We start from the raw sequence: 12,932 nt of genomic DNA, 5'->3' as shown, positions 1-12,932 counted from the left end.
CGTATCATGTTTATGGAGCAAAGGTTCCATCCAGTTCTCACAGCAGCCACTGAGGGAGGTGTCATATCCTACAAGTTGTCCACAGAGCCTGTTGTTCACATCACTAGGAGCTGAAGCATCCCAGGGTCACTCTATGAATGCATTCATCATCAATGGAATACGCTGGGGACAGCAAAATGCATGAGCCTTTAAGGGGTCCATCAGTACTTCAATGTCTGGTGGCACAAACAATTCTGATTCGAGACATCTATCCAGGATGCATTCATGGCAGCAAAGCAGGCGGAGGAAGACAGGTTGGATGCAGTCATGCCAGACCGGCCTGAACAACAAGAACCAGTGTTAATTTAGTTCTTGAGGCTGAGGTGTGCCAAAGTAGTGTATCATGCACTCAAGGCAACACAGCACTAACAGTTTCCATTCTGAGTTGAACTGGAACTTCTATTGCGGAGCAGATAGAACAAAATCACTATTCCCGCCACAAGTAGCAGGACAAACACGTTGTGTATGCAAAGTGGTATAACTCTGAATATTGTCTGAATGATGTTAACCAAACCGGAGCTGATGCATTTGAATAGAGTGCACCATTCCTTTTGTATCAGACATGTTAAAGATACGCTGGACCAGCTCCCCAAAATGCAGCAGGAAGTTAGTGTGAAGTAGTGTCTGTATTTCAGACGAGGACCTTGCAACCTGGAGATCAAATGTCTCTTTGGTTGAAGTTAAGGCCACATCCTTCTGTAAAAGCATGGCTTTCAATATGCACAGGGAGTCAAATTTTATGTTGGAAATATTTATTGAAGGCCATAGCGCTATCTCTCTAACTGTGAGGGTAGGTGGAAACAGTAGTTGTGTGCAACAAGTGACTATGGAATTAACCATCACTAGATAACCGAGGCCCTCTTCCATTCCGCTGCAACCTTGATCATTCAGCATCAAATAGCTACCATTCGAGAGCTGTCTGAATACAGGATGAATCACGGCAGCTGGGGAACCCTTCAGATAACAAGACAAGTTCGCCATTGAAGCATTGCACGCTACATGGAGAGAAATGTCTTTGCAAACCAAGGAACCGCTTATGGCTTCTTCACGGTCATAGAACTAAGAAAAACACCCGTTGATCCTAAACCCTTCAGTGTTACCCAGTAATCTAGATTGACACCTGTTTGTGACCACAGGCTAAATCAACTAACCCTTCAAATTAGAGCCTGATGAATTGAACGAAAAATTATGTATCATAGTGTCTAGTGTATCCTCACTAAAGTGGGCAAAGTGCTGCCGATTCTCGAAACATGAGAAATCGGGAATACAAGGTGTGTTCAAATACTTTGTTTTTGCTATACCTAGAAATGAAGTTTGTTGCACTATCTTGTTCAAGAAAATCATTTGATGTTGTATGAGACTTGCTCTGAATATGGCCTCCGTCTCCTGAACCTGCCAATCTTTTCTCCCCCAGATAGACTTTGTGTCTATTGTGTCTTTCTAAAAGTCATACCCCTCTATAGACAGTTGGGAAATAAAGTAAGCATAGTATGTCAGTTTGGTGTTTGTTAGCATATTATTCTTTGCAGGTGAAGGTGCAAGCCTCTAATAATATGAGGCTGGGTCTTATATTTCAAAACCTTAAAAATAGGCAAACCTTTGTGCAATAGTCTTTGAACTACCTTCCGGTGGTGGTAGGCAGTGTTCCCATTGTATGTAATAATAAACCACTAGTGGGATACTAGCTTTATGCAAACAATGGTGACCATAATACTGGTAACAGAACATGTCTCCAAAATTCCTTGGACCATCATACAATTCATCTTTAGAAAATGCAGCTGACTGTTCTAAATCAGAAAGCAAATTATGCACAGTTTAAATGTCCCAATCATAAGAGAAAGTACTAGATGTGATGATATTATTTAAAGAAATTTTAAACCAATATGGAATTCTTAAAAGTTCTATAGGACCATATACATCATATGATACAGTGTCCCATACAATTCCTTCTGGAACTAGAACCGCTCTAATGTTCACGAGGGACAAGTCTCTTAGTTCACAGTGTAATGATGCATGTGGCTTAAGAACCAAGTTCACAAGTTGCACTGCAGAGCCTTCTGGGAGAAAGCGTCCATTCAGAAGTAGGAAAGAGACAGTTAGCAATCCAATGTACCAGGAAAAACGAGGCAATTGTAATCCACAGATGTGTTCAGAGAACAACGAAGTAAAGACAGAAAGCACAAACTCGAAGCTTGAATGGGAGAGGCAGTATCGGCAGCTCAGGTTCACTTGGATCCGATGAGAAATTGTCATAATGCGTGAAGTAGCCAGACGCAGTCGGACCTATTCTTGGCAGCTAAGCAGGTTTTGTAGAACTGGGAGATGACTCAATCTGTGGCATGTTGACATAGACATCTTCAATTTTTTTATTGAAATTTCTCTATTTGTTGACTGTACAGTTGTAGTTGTCAATAGGGAGAAGTATCATTTCTTTTTCATCTACAGCTTCTCTTTGAAAAGTGGAGTCATCATTAAAGCTGTCACCTGAACTTCCTGTACTGCAGCAAGAGGAGTGGGGAAGCTAACCTGGAGCCCACGTGGCCTACTGTGGAGTATTGGCCACATAGTGTGGTTTGATCAGATCAATTGAGACAAACGTTTTGTCTCGGCAGCCAGCAAGAGGTGGAAGAAGGACAGTTCTGGTTACTTTGACAGCTAGAACAGGTAAAGGCGCTCTGTAAGATGGCCCAAATTATTTTTTGGCCACAATCTTCTCTCGGACCAGTTCCTTAATCTCCGGGACTTAGGCAGATCTCGCTGTTACTGCTTTCACTTTCCCAGTGGCGGTGCCTTTCACTTGGATGTTGGTTTGTAAAGCTTGGTATTCCTTAAGGCCCTGTGAAACATCCAAATTATCACTGAGGTCAAATGATGTTTCAGCCGCCACTGTGCTGACACTATCGAGGTCTGGTACCCACATTCTGACCCCAAGGAGGAGCTCATAAGGTGTATGATCACTGCAGGGATTTTGTTGGCATGTTGTTAAGTGCCCGCTGGACCCCATATAGGTGATTGACCCAACTGCCACCCGAGCCTAATCCACTCCCTGTTAAGGTTTGCTTTAAGTCACGGTTCTTCCTCTCGACTGCTGAATTTCACTCAGGATGATGGGGGAGAAGTACTGCAAGGCCACACCCAAACTTCCCATGGCTTCTTTGTAAGCCTGAGAGCTAAACGGCAGGCCCTGGTCGGAATATAGTGTGCCAATTGTGTATGTCACGATAAACTGTAGCAGAGACCACTGCATGTGCTGAACAGAGACTCTCATGTGTAGCTAGTATTAATTTGAATCTGCAATCAGTGTTTGGTATTACTCTATCCCCAACTCCTGGAATTTATGCATACGAAATGTTTTGTGCATCTAATTTGTAGGAGCACTTAGTGGAAAACCTTTCGGCAGGGCTGAACTGTTGTGCATGCTATTGACATCTATCATAGTTGCTATGTTTATTCTTGTGCTAGAGCGAGTTATTGCAGCAAAGGCAGAAGTGCACAGTGTTATCTTGGCGGCTTCTCCTGCCATCAAATTCCCTTCAACGTAAACGCCAACACATTGATGACTCAATGTATGAATAACATGAGCCTGTGGCAGGCCTTCTTTCAGCTTTGCCACTTGTTCTCATAGCATCTTGTGCTTTACTTTGCAACCTTTGAAATGCCTAAATCCATTCTGGCCCCAATATTGTAAATATTCGTTATAAGACTGGACACAGTAAAATGAATAACACACTATGAGAATGGGGAATTCATGATCTTTATTTTGTAGTGCCAGTATTAGGACTTTTAATTCCGCCAGCCGCGCCGTACAGTCTCCTAGAGACTTTGTGTGCCCTTTTCCAGGAAAAAATTAACTTCCTGCATGTGCCCTTTTACAATTGTGCAAGCCACGGAATGTTGCCGTTTTGTACCTACGCCTGGCTGCGCAGATCCATCTGTATAAATGATACATTCATATTGATTTATAGGCATTATTTCATTCAGTAGAGGATATTCTTGTTCTTTCTGCAGGAATGTTTGTAATGTAGAATCAAAACTGTAATCTACATCTGTTGCAGCGAGAGAGTTAGCCCATTCAATCCATTGTGGAAGCAGTGCTTGAGCATTCAGAATGCTTGCTTTTGTAACGGCCTCTAGGGTCGGTACCAAGGTTACGACAATTATGCATTTCCCCTGTGCTAGTGCTCTCTCTCTAGCACAGGGGTATCTTTCAGTCGGTGTAAAATGCATTTCAGCATTCATGTACAAATGTGATTTGTATGCTATTGGGACTGTATCACCTTCATTGAAAGTGATGTAGGTATACTCAGTTAGCCCAGCAACTACACAAATCACCAGTTTAGTTGTGTTGACACGTGTATGTAAATGTTTGAAAGCTATCATGTCAGCATGTACGAAACTGAGGATATCAGTATGTTGCTGTGTCCAATGTTGCACTAAAAAAACAGGTCTAATTAAGTTGTATAAAGGTTTCACCCTTTCGGCGTAATCCAAAATGTATATCCTGCCAAAATTCAAGAATTCTAAAATTGATTTCAGGAGTCGTTGAAGGTTGGAGCAGTGTACATTTTTCAAAAAATTGTGCCACCAGGCTTTTGCCTTCACTTGACAATTCATACTCTAAAAATAGGGCACTGAGGTGGGCAATTTTCAATTTTTTTAAATTATATTTGTTTCCCAAGTGGGTGAACCCAAGAATTATGTGGTTTAGCCCAGACAAGTGTTCCATTAATTCATTGTCCATCAGAGAGATGTCATCTACATAGGACAATGCCTCCTCATCAACATTTTGAAGTAACTCTGTTACCCTGTCTGAAAACAACTCGTGGCTACTCTAATACCCCTGGGGTAATCAACACAATTGGCGATTGGGGCCTAGCACCAAAAATGATGTCAAAATCTGCACCCAGGTGCTATATTTTGGCAGTAAAATCCATTTGAGATGTCAAGTGTTGTTTTGAATTTTTTCTGCACGGTGTTATTCATTACTTCGCACTGTGTGCATTTTGTACAGGAAATGTGCATGTGGATGCACATGTGGATGCAATTAAATGTCTATAATATAAGACTAGACAATATGAATTATCAGGTTTCATTACTAAACACAAGGGATTATTCATAGGTGAGGTGCAATTCTCTATCCCACCCTGTTATTAAAGGTGATCTAAAATCTCCCTGACTCGTTTCTTTGCCTCATGTTCAATTGGGTATTGTCTCTGAAGTTGAGGAATTGATATAAATGGGATTTCATGATGAGGTGCCTCATCATCCCACCCAACATGATTCTGGTAAAGTGCAGGAGCTAAAACTAACTCCTACTCCTAAGCGTATGAATTTTTAACTGATTCTGGTACAAGGTCAGAAAAAGCAGGTCAAATAACTTCTTCTCCCATAAACATAGGTCAGGTTCTCCAAAAAAAGACCCTTCACTTTCTTCGGTATGTCCCCCTCCATTTGGAGCATTATTTCTAATAAACGATGTGGGACACTGACCCTTGTATCAGGTGTTTTCACCGTGATATGCTCACTCAGCGCTTCTACCCCCAGAAAGTCCATCAGGTTTTGCAAGTTATGGTGACTTTGGCCACGCTGTCCAGCATCATCACTGCCAATCCCCCGTTCAGAAGCAGTGTCCTCAGTAGCCTGGGCATTTCTAATTTTAATCCACCTTCATTTTAAATTGAAGTTTTGAAGTATTTTGCTTGTCTTTTGTTTAATGATGTAATCCGAAGTGCGATGTGTCTCCCTTTTTGGCTTGACTCGCTCTTCCAATCTGTATTCTGACCGTCCATCTCGCTCCAAATGCTTTTCGGATGGCTCCTGAAAGGAATGAGATGAATGTGTATCAGTATCCAGATATCTGTTAGGTTTTCTAATATTGTCATGGTTTTGCAAGTTATATTTTTGGTCAGTGTGTTCCTTCTGAGGAAACCCACCACGAGACTGTGTTTTATTCTTATTTTTTTTTTTGTTTATTATCCCATTTCTTCTTTGAAGAATCGGGAGCCTACTTAGAGTTGTCTTTTTCAGAACTACTCTTAACTGTTGGTTTCCCAAGTTTGGTTCCCAGATTGTCTCTGCTTAGAGGCATGTGTATCTTCAATAATCTTAGGCAATTTGCGCTCCTGCTGAGTGAGAGTGAATTCCCTCAGGCATTGGCGTATAGCTATCACTGCTGTCTCTCCATTTATGTTACTCAACATAATGGCTAATACCAGTGAAAAATTGCCCATTAGTTTCATCCCTTGATCTAAGGCAAGCTCTGTCCCATACTCATTTCATATTTGTTTCAGTACATCTGGTATGACTGCTATTGAAGGGGTGCCATGCGTTCTGGTATATATGGTAGAGAAGATTATACTCCAAGTGGCACAATCTTCTAACTGGGGATCCATCCTCATCGGCAAGCAAATTGTCAGTATTCTGTGTTTTTTGGTGCTGGTCCACATGGGGAAACCTGCTTCAAGCTGTGCTGTTTTTGTGCTTTCAAGAACTGGATTTGCTCCGTGGTGGTAGGAACTTTTCCCATAATGGCATTTAGTGTTTGTGTGTGGCTGTGTAGCCTGAGCAGCCCCAGCAGGTTGATACGTCAATGTTATTATTACGTATTGTGCTAGATTTCTATAAATGTTAACTAAATCTATGCAAGTTTGCGCATTCTCTGTGATGTTAGGGTAGCAACGTCTGAATGCGGTGTGTATGAAGATATTACCGGCCAGGTTGCTTCTTCTCTGCTGAGCGGACGAGTCTCCCATGTTCTGTGGATTGGGATAGGGTACCTTTAAACCAATTGATGTGCTCTTGGTAAGTTAATGAGGCTTTTAAGTCCACGCATGGAAAATACTCATCAGTTGGGTCATCTTCAATGTATTCATGAAATAACCTTGTGTGTGCATCTGCAGGCAGGAATTTAACCCAAGGATAGAATATCTCTTTTCTGAATGTTTCATGTGCATCAACCACGAAGGTAGCATCTCCACCTGTTGCCGGGAGGCCATGTTGTAACAATTTCATGGTAACTACCTGTCTGCAATTCTATGGGTATACCTACTCAGCTGAGGCGGATTTGTTTCCCTTCTCACTACGGGGATCGCCGGTGATAATGTTAGTAGGGGGTCTCGGAGAAAGCATGACTGAGCTACTCAGACTTGACCATTTACTAAAAGCCTAACCAACATTGATGGTGCCATGTCGTGTAGTTCCTACCGTAGGACCTGCGCATTGTTCGGACAAAATAAACTAAGGGCTTAGTGTTAAGACTGATTCTGAAAACCCCCACAGGATATGTTGGCCTATAGACCAACTTGCTCACAGTGCAACCGTAATCCCCCCAAACTACCAGGGAGCAAATGGTTTCTGGCAACCACTGAACATGACAACTCTGATTCCTCAGGGATCGTTGAAACAGTACAGAACCTGTCGCTCAGTCACTCATGCTAACTTATTTTCAGAGAATACACAGTGGGAGGTTTCAATAATATTTATTAAACCAACGTTATTCTTGCATAATATACATGTGTAGCAATGATTAGTAGAAAGAAGCAGATAAACGTGATTACAAGCACCAATAGCGTAAATAGTAGATACAGTTCTACCATGGTACTAAACATTTGTATATATGTAAGCATAGAAACAAGGCAGTAATTTGGCATACTCCTACTATGCGAACCATACTCTGAGTGTACGTAGAGTGTGTGTATGTATAGAGGCAAAAATCTCCCCAAGAGACGATCCAACCCCATTACATGATGGGATAGAGTGAAGGACCTCTTCTTCATCACAAACTGGACACCCCTCGCGAGATGTCAGACCACTGTGTGGTGATTTCTCAGCATGCAAGGAATCTCTGTGTCAGCAGAAATACCTCCTCTACTAATCTATTGGGATGCTCATCTTTTTTAATGGAAAGCAGCCTTGCGATATACACAATGATTAGTGATGTCATGGATATATAGATAGTCCTGTAGCCCGGTGGATGAAGTTAGTGATTACATTTGTACATAGTGTGAAACGTGACCTTGTACATGATGGTCAGGGAATTGTGATAATGTTGTGCGAAGGTAGATGTAATGCAAGTTTAGTTTTGGAGAAACTAATCCAAAATTGTCGTGTGTGCAAATGTGTGCCTAAGGTCACAGTTGGAAATGTTATTTGTGAGGACAATGTAAGACATCGAGCTGCTTCACTACATGGACCTAACTTGGATACATAACACTTAATTCTCTATAAAGAAGAGGTATCTACTTGTATGTCCTGATGAAGGCCCCATTCTTAAATTAATTGAAATCTTGGGGTCAAAAGGTTGAAATGTTAATTGTTGACTTTATTGAATTATTGCCATAGGTAGAACCCTAAACTGAGGTCTTCATGGACTGTGAATTTGAGCAAACCTAAGTCAAAATGTTTTTCTAATTATGTTTCAGTGTGCTCTACTTGTGCACTAAATATCGCACCATTCACTTACACTGTGCCATCCATAGGGAGCACCTACAGTTTGTTAATTGTTATTATTGTGGATATGTGTACCATATGCAAATGTATATAGCTTATGTCTGCACAGGATTGTGACGTGATTGTGGGGGTATCCACTACACAGTAGAATTGAAAATACTGTTCTAAACTTTGATTCATTCATTGTGTTGCCCATTAGATTGTACATAAAAACAGCACACACATGTTTTTTATTCTTAGTGCCTCCCAAAGAGATTTCCGAAAACATGAAGGGTATTGAGTTCCTCTAATTGTTTGTGGTAAACTATAAACAAGAAACATGTCTGTCAAAAACATTGAGCCATTTTTATACTGTAGGTAACTTAGACATAGGGGGATATATGCCATCTTTGAAAAAAATGTGCACCAACCTACAGGAGCCATGGGTAAAGGCTGCAGAGAACCAAATGTTTTGAATACAATGACCTATTTGAGCAACAGTAAAGTAAGAAATAACTAATTCTTGATCATAATAATAAACTGTGCAAGGTGCAAAACATCAAGCTATAATTACTTAATAAGGAAAAAACGGCTTGTTGATGGAAAAATAGGTCTTGAGATGAAGATCTAGCTAAAAAAAGGAAATAGGAGTTTTAATTTTAGAATTAATTTAATTAAGTTTAATTATTATGGGGTATTAGCTTAATTCAATGGCAGCAGTGTTCTGGTTGAAAGTGTGTTGAAGTAACAGTGGTGGTCAATGTTTGGTGCTTGACTTATTCTAAGGTTTGGCTGGTGAACATCTAAGCCTGTTTGGTACTATTAGGGCTGTAGTAAATCTAGAAGTGAATTTTGTGAATTGTAATGACCTAACCCCCAGATGCATCAACAACCCAATTTGCGATTCCTTAATAGCGAAAAATACCGATTCGCTATTAAGGAATTGCAAAATGGAATGCATCAAGGAATCACTTAAAAAATAGCGATTTCTTAGAATTCCTTAATTGCGACTCGCAAATTGCGAGTCGCAATTAAGGAATACCTCCCCATTCATTCCTATGTTCCTAGAGGCCCATAGGAATCAATGGGAAGACAATCTCAATTTGCGAATCGCAATTAGCGATTCGCAAATTGAGATTGCGATTTCAAGGGTGCAGGGGTGTCCAAAGGACACCCTGTTGCACCCCTGAAATTGATCTGTGCACATATGTTGCACACACACATGCCCTTAGGGAATGTGTGTGCGCAACATGAAACTTTGAAAAATGCACTTTAGTGCATTTTTCAAAGTTTTTGCAAATTACCATGAAGTTGTACTTCATGGTAATTTGCGTGCCCTATTAGCGATTTCGCTATTTTAAAAACTTTCATGCATTACATTTAAGGAATCTCAATTTGAGATTCCTTAAATGCAATTAATCGCAATTTAGCGATTTCTAAAATTGCGATTTTTGCATTTGGGATGATGCATCCCAAATGCAAAAATACCGCTCGCAAAGGGGCAGATTCTGAGAATCTGCCCCTTTGCGAGCGGATTTTTGTTTGATGAATCTGGGCCTAAGTCTTTTTGTGGGGGGGGTTGTTAGCATATCTATTCCTGAACTGCTCATTAAAGGCCCTTTACATTTTCCAATTTAGTAGTAATCATTCACCATCTTCTCACCATCCCTGTAGCCATTTTCATTTACTTCTAAAACATATGCCTGTGAGTGTGGAGATTTCTGCCATGAGGGTAGAGGTCTCCACACAGAATAGAAAGGAAAGGCTGAGGCGGAGATTGCCAAGTGTAAGTTTGTGAATTCCAACGGGTAGTATGTGAAGTAGTACTACTGAAGTAACACTTCTGCATTCTTTAACATGCCTTTCATTAATTGAGCCCTTAGTATTGACGTGAAAAGTTGCTATTGTGTCTTTAGAAGATGCCACTCACTCAGGAGGAAAATCCTCACAGGGTATATCCCTCCTCTGCAATCTTACTGTTGTTTGACTGTAAATGATGATTGATACAAGCCATGCCACCTTCTTCAGGTGAATTGGCGTACTCCAGGCATGACATCAACATTCTTGCTTTTTTCCAAGCTTCCAGGCTCTGCCTACCACTGGCCAGGCCGAGGCTTCACAAGACCCACAGAGCAGATCGGTATACGGCCTTTGAGGTGTTGACACTGAGTGGTGCAGAAGAACAAACCAACCTTGTCCAGATCATGAAGAACGTTAATGAGCTGCCTCCTCTATGGATGCAGACTCCCATGAACATACCGATGTCTCTGATGAGTATTCTGTGAGGATGTGGCAGCAGGATAAAAAAGTGTTGCCCTAAAGTTTAACCTGTTTAAGTAGTGGTACAAATTGAGATTGCAGTCATCACATTTTTGGGCCATGCTCTGCTGATACTTGATGTATTAACCGGTATTAGTAAGAAAATATATAGAATCTGGAGATCGACTGATACTACTCAATACACTTGATGGAATACATTCAAAGTAAGGTGCCATTAGGGATCTATTCGTATGCCCACCAGCGAATTTGAAGCATATTACAATGACAGAGATGGGCAAGCTAAAATAGGCACTGAAGGCATTATTTGGTGGCAAATAGGCACTCTGGCTCTCAGAAAACCCTTCCTTGTGGAGAAGTGTGGCTCACTGGTTAGAAGCGGCAGACCCTGAAGCAGAGGTCGGCCCGGGACCAGGGTTCAATTCCCGACGCGGCAGGGTCTTGGGTCAATGTCCGCGGACTCGATAATTCTCGCTTAGGTGCCTACGCTAACCATGGGTCCCACTCTGCAACTCTGGGCAATAGCTTGCTTAATCTCCACAACGGCCCTAGCAACGCCGGGGATGCCTGGCTTCACCTTGGGGTGCCCTCTCACAGGGAAAGCCAAGACGGGTTCCCCAGCGGTATATAGCGCCAGGACGCCACGTAACGAGGTAACAGTGCGCTTTACAAGTATACATACATTACATTACAAATGTGCTGCTGTGATAGTTTAGCATAATACACTTGTTAGAATTGTGGGTCTCCAGTTTACAGAGGTAGGTACCTTTGTCCAAGTAGGGAGCCTTCTTCCTGGTCTGGGTAAGGGGGCTACACTTAGCATCTTGTCATGAGCAGACAAGCTTATCTCAGAGGCAGTGTGTAAAGCATTTGTGGAAACATACAGTAATACAGTGAAAACACTCAAAATGGAAACCACACCAGTTTAGAAAAATAAGTAATCTTTATCTAAACCAAACAAGACCAAAAAGACAAAAATCCACAATACAGTAATAAAAAATATGACTTTCAAATGCTAGAAATAGTTCAGTTTAAAACAAATTGCAGATGCAACACTTTTCACACAAAGTACCTTGGATGTGTCACGCACAAAAAGGTTCTCAGGGAAGGATCCTTACTCTTAGGGAAGGTGATGCGTCGGATCCTTGCTCCGTGGGAGGTATTTGTAGGTTCCTAACTACTGCACAGGGGAGGTGATGCATTGGTTCCTTACCGGAGAGGAGGTGATGCAACGGTTTCTTACTACGTGGGGAAGTGATGCGTCTGTTTCTTATTGCGTCTCCCAACGATGCGACAGACTTGGTGCCTCGATGCAATGCGACAATCCAGGATGATGCGTGGGTTCTTGCAGCCTCACAGCAGGGTTTGCATTAGAATCGGCGTGGTGATCTTGGACTTCAGAGATTGGTGCACTCGTTGTGGCATGCAGTGATTTCTCGAGCCGCGGGTAGGCGCTGTGACAATTTCTTCGGTGATGCATTGGAAACAGGTGCGGATGCGTCACGCTTCGTGAAGTTGCATTACTTTTCTAGGTCCCAGCAGCAAACAGCCTCCAGAAGTCCAAAACAACAGCAGGTACCTCTTAGCAAGTCAGGACTCCCAGCAAGGAAGTTCAGGGGAGCTGGTGGTTAAGTCTTTGTGTCCCTGAGTGTTCAGAACAGGAGGCAAGCTCAGTTTCAAGCCCCTGGAGATCTTCCTCAAGCAGGAGACACAGCAAATAGCAAAGTCCTTTCCCTTTCCTTGGCAGAAAGTAACCACTGCAGGCCAACCCTAGGCAGCAAACAGTACAGGACCAGTATTCCTCCTCAGTTTCCCAAGCTCTTCTCCTTGGCAACGGTTCCTCTTGAATCCCAGAAAAGATCTTTGAAGTCTTTTCTATCCCTGAGACTTCCAACAGGAGGCAAGCTCTACTTTAAGCCCTTGGAGAAACCTCTAACAGCAGGATGATAAAAGCACAGTCCAGTGCTTTCCCCAGCCAAGACAGAAGCAACCACTGCAGGCCAACACCAACAGCACACAGCACAGGGGCAGTACTTGTCCTCCAGCTTTCCCGGTCCTTATTCCAGGCAGGGTCCTTAGTTCATCAGTGAGTGAAAAGTCTGGGGTCGGGCCCTCCTTTTTATACAATAAAAGGTCCAGTGTTTGTGTTATTGTATTTGGTTGTGTATACTTTGATGGTTCTTAATTAC

Source organism: Lissotriton helveticus, chromosome 4_1 (assembly GCF_964261635.1).
Source record: "Lissotriton helveticus chromosome 4_1, aLisHel1.1, whole genome shotgun sequence".
Taxonomy (NCBI): Eukaryota; Metazoa; Chordata; class Amphibia; order Caudata; family Salamandridae; genus Lissotriton; species Lissotriton helveticus.
Note: the sequence above shows the minus strand (reverse complement) of the source record.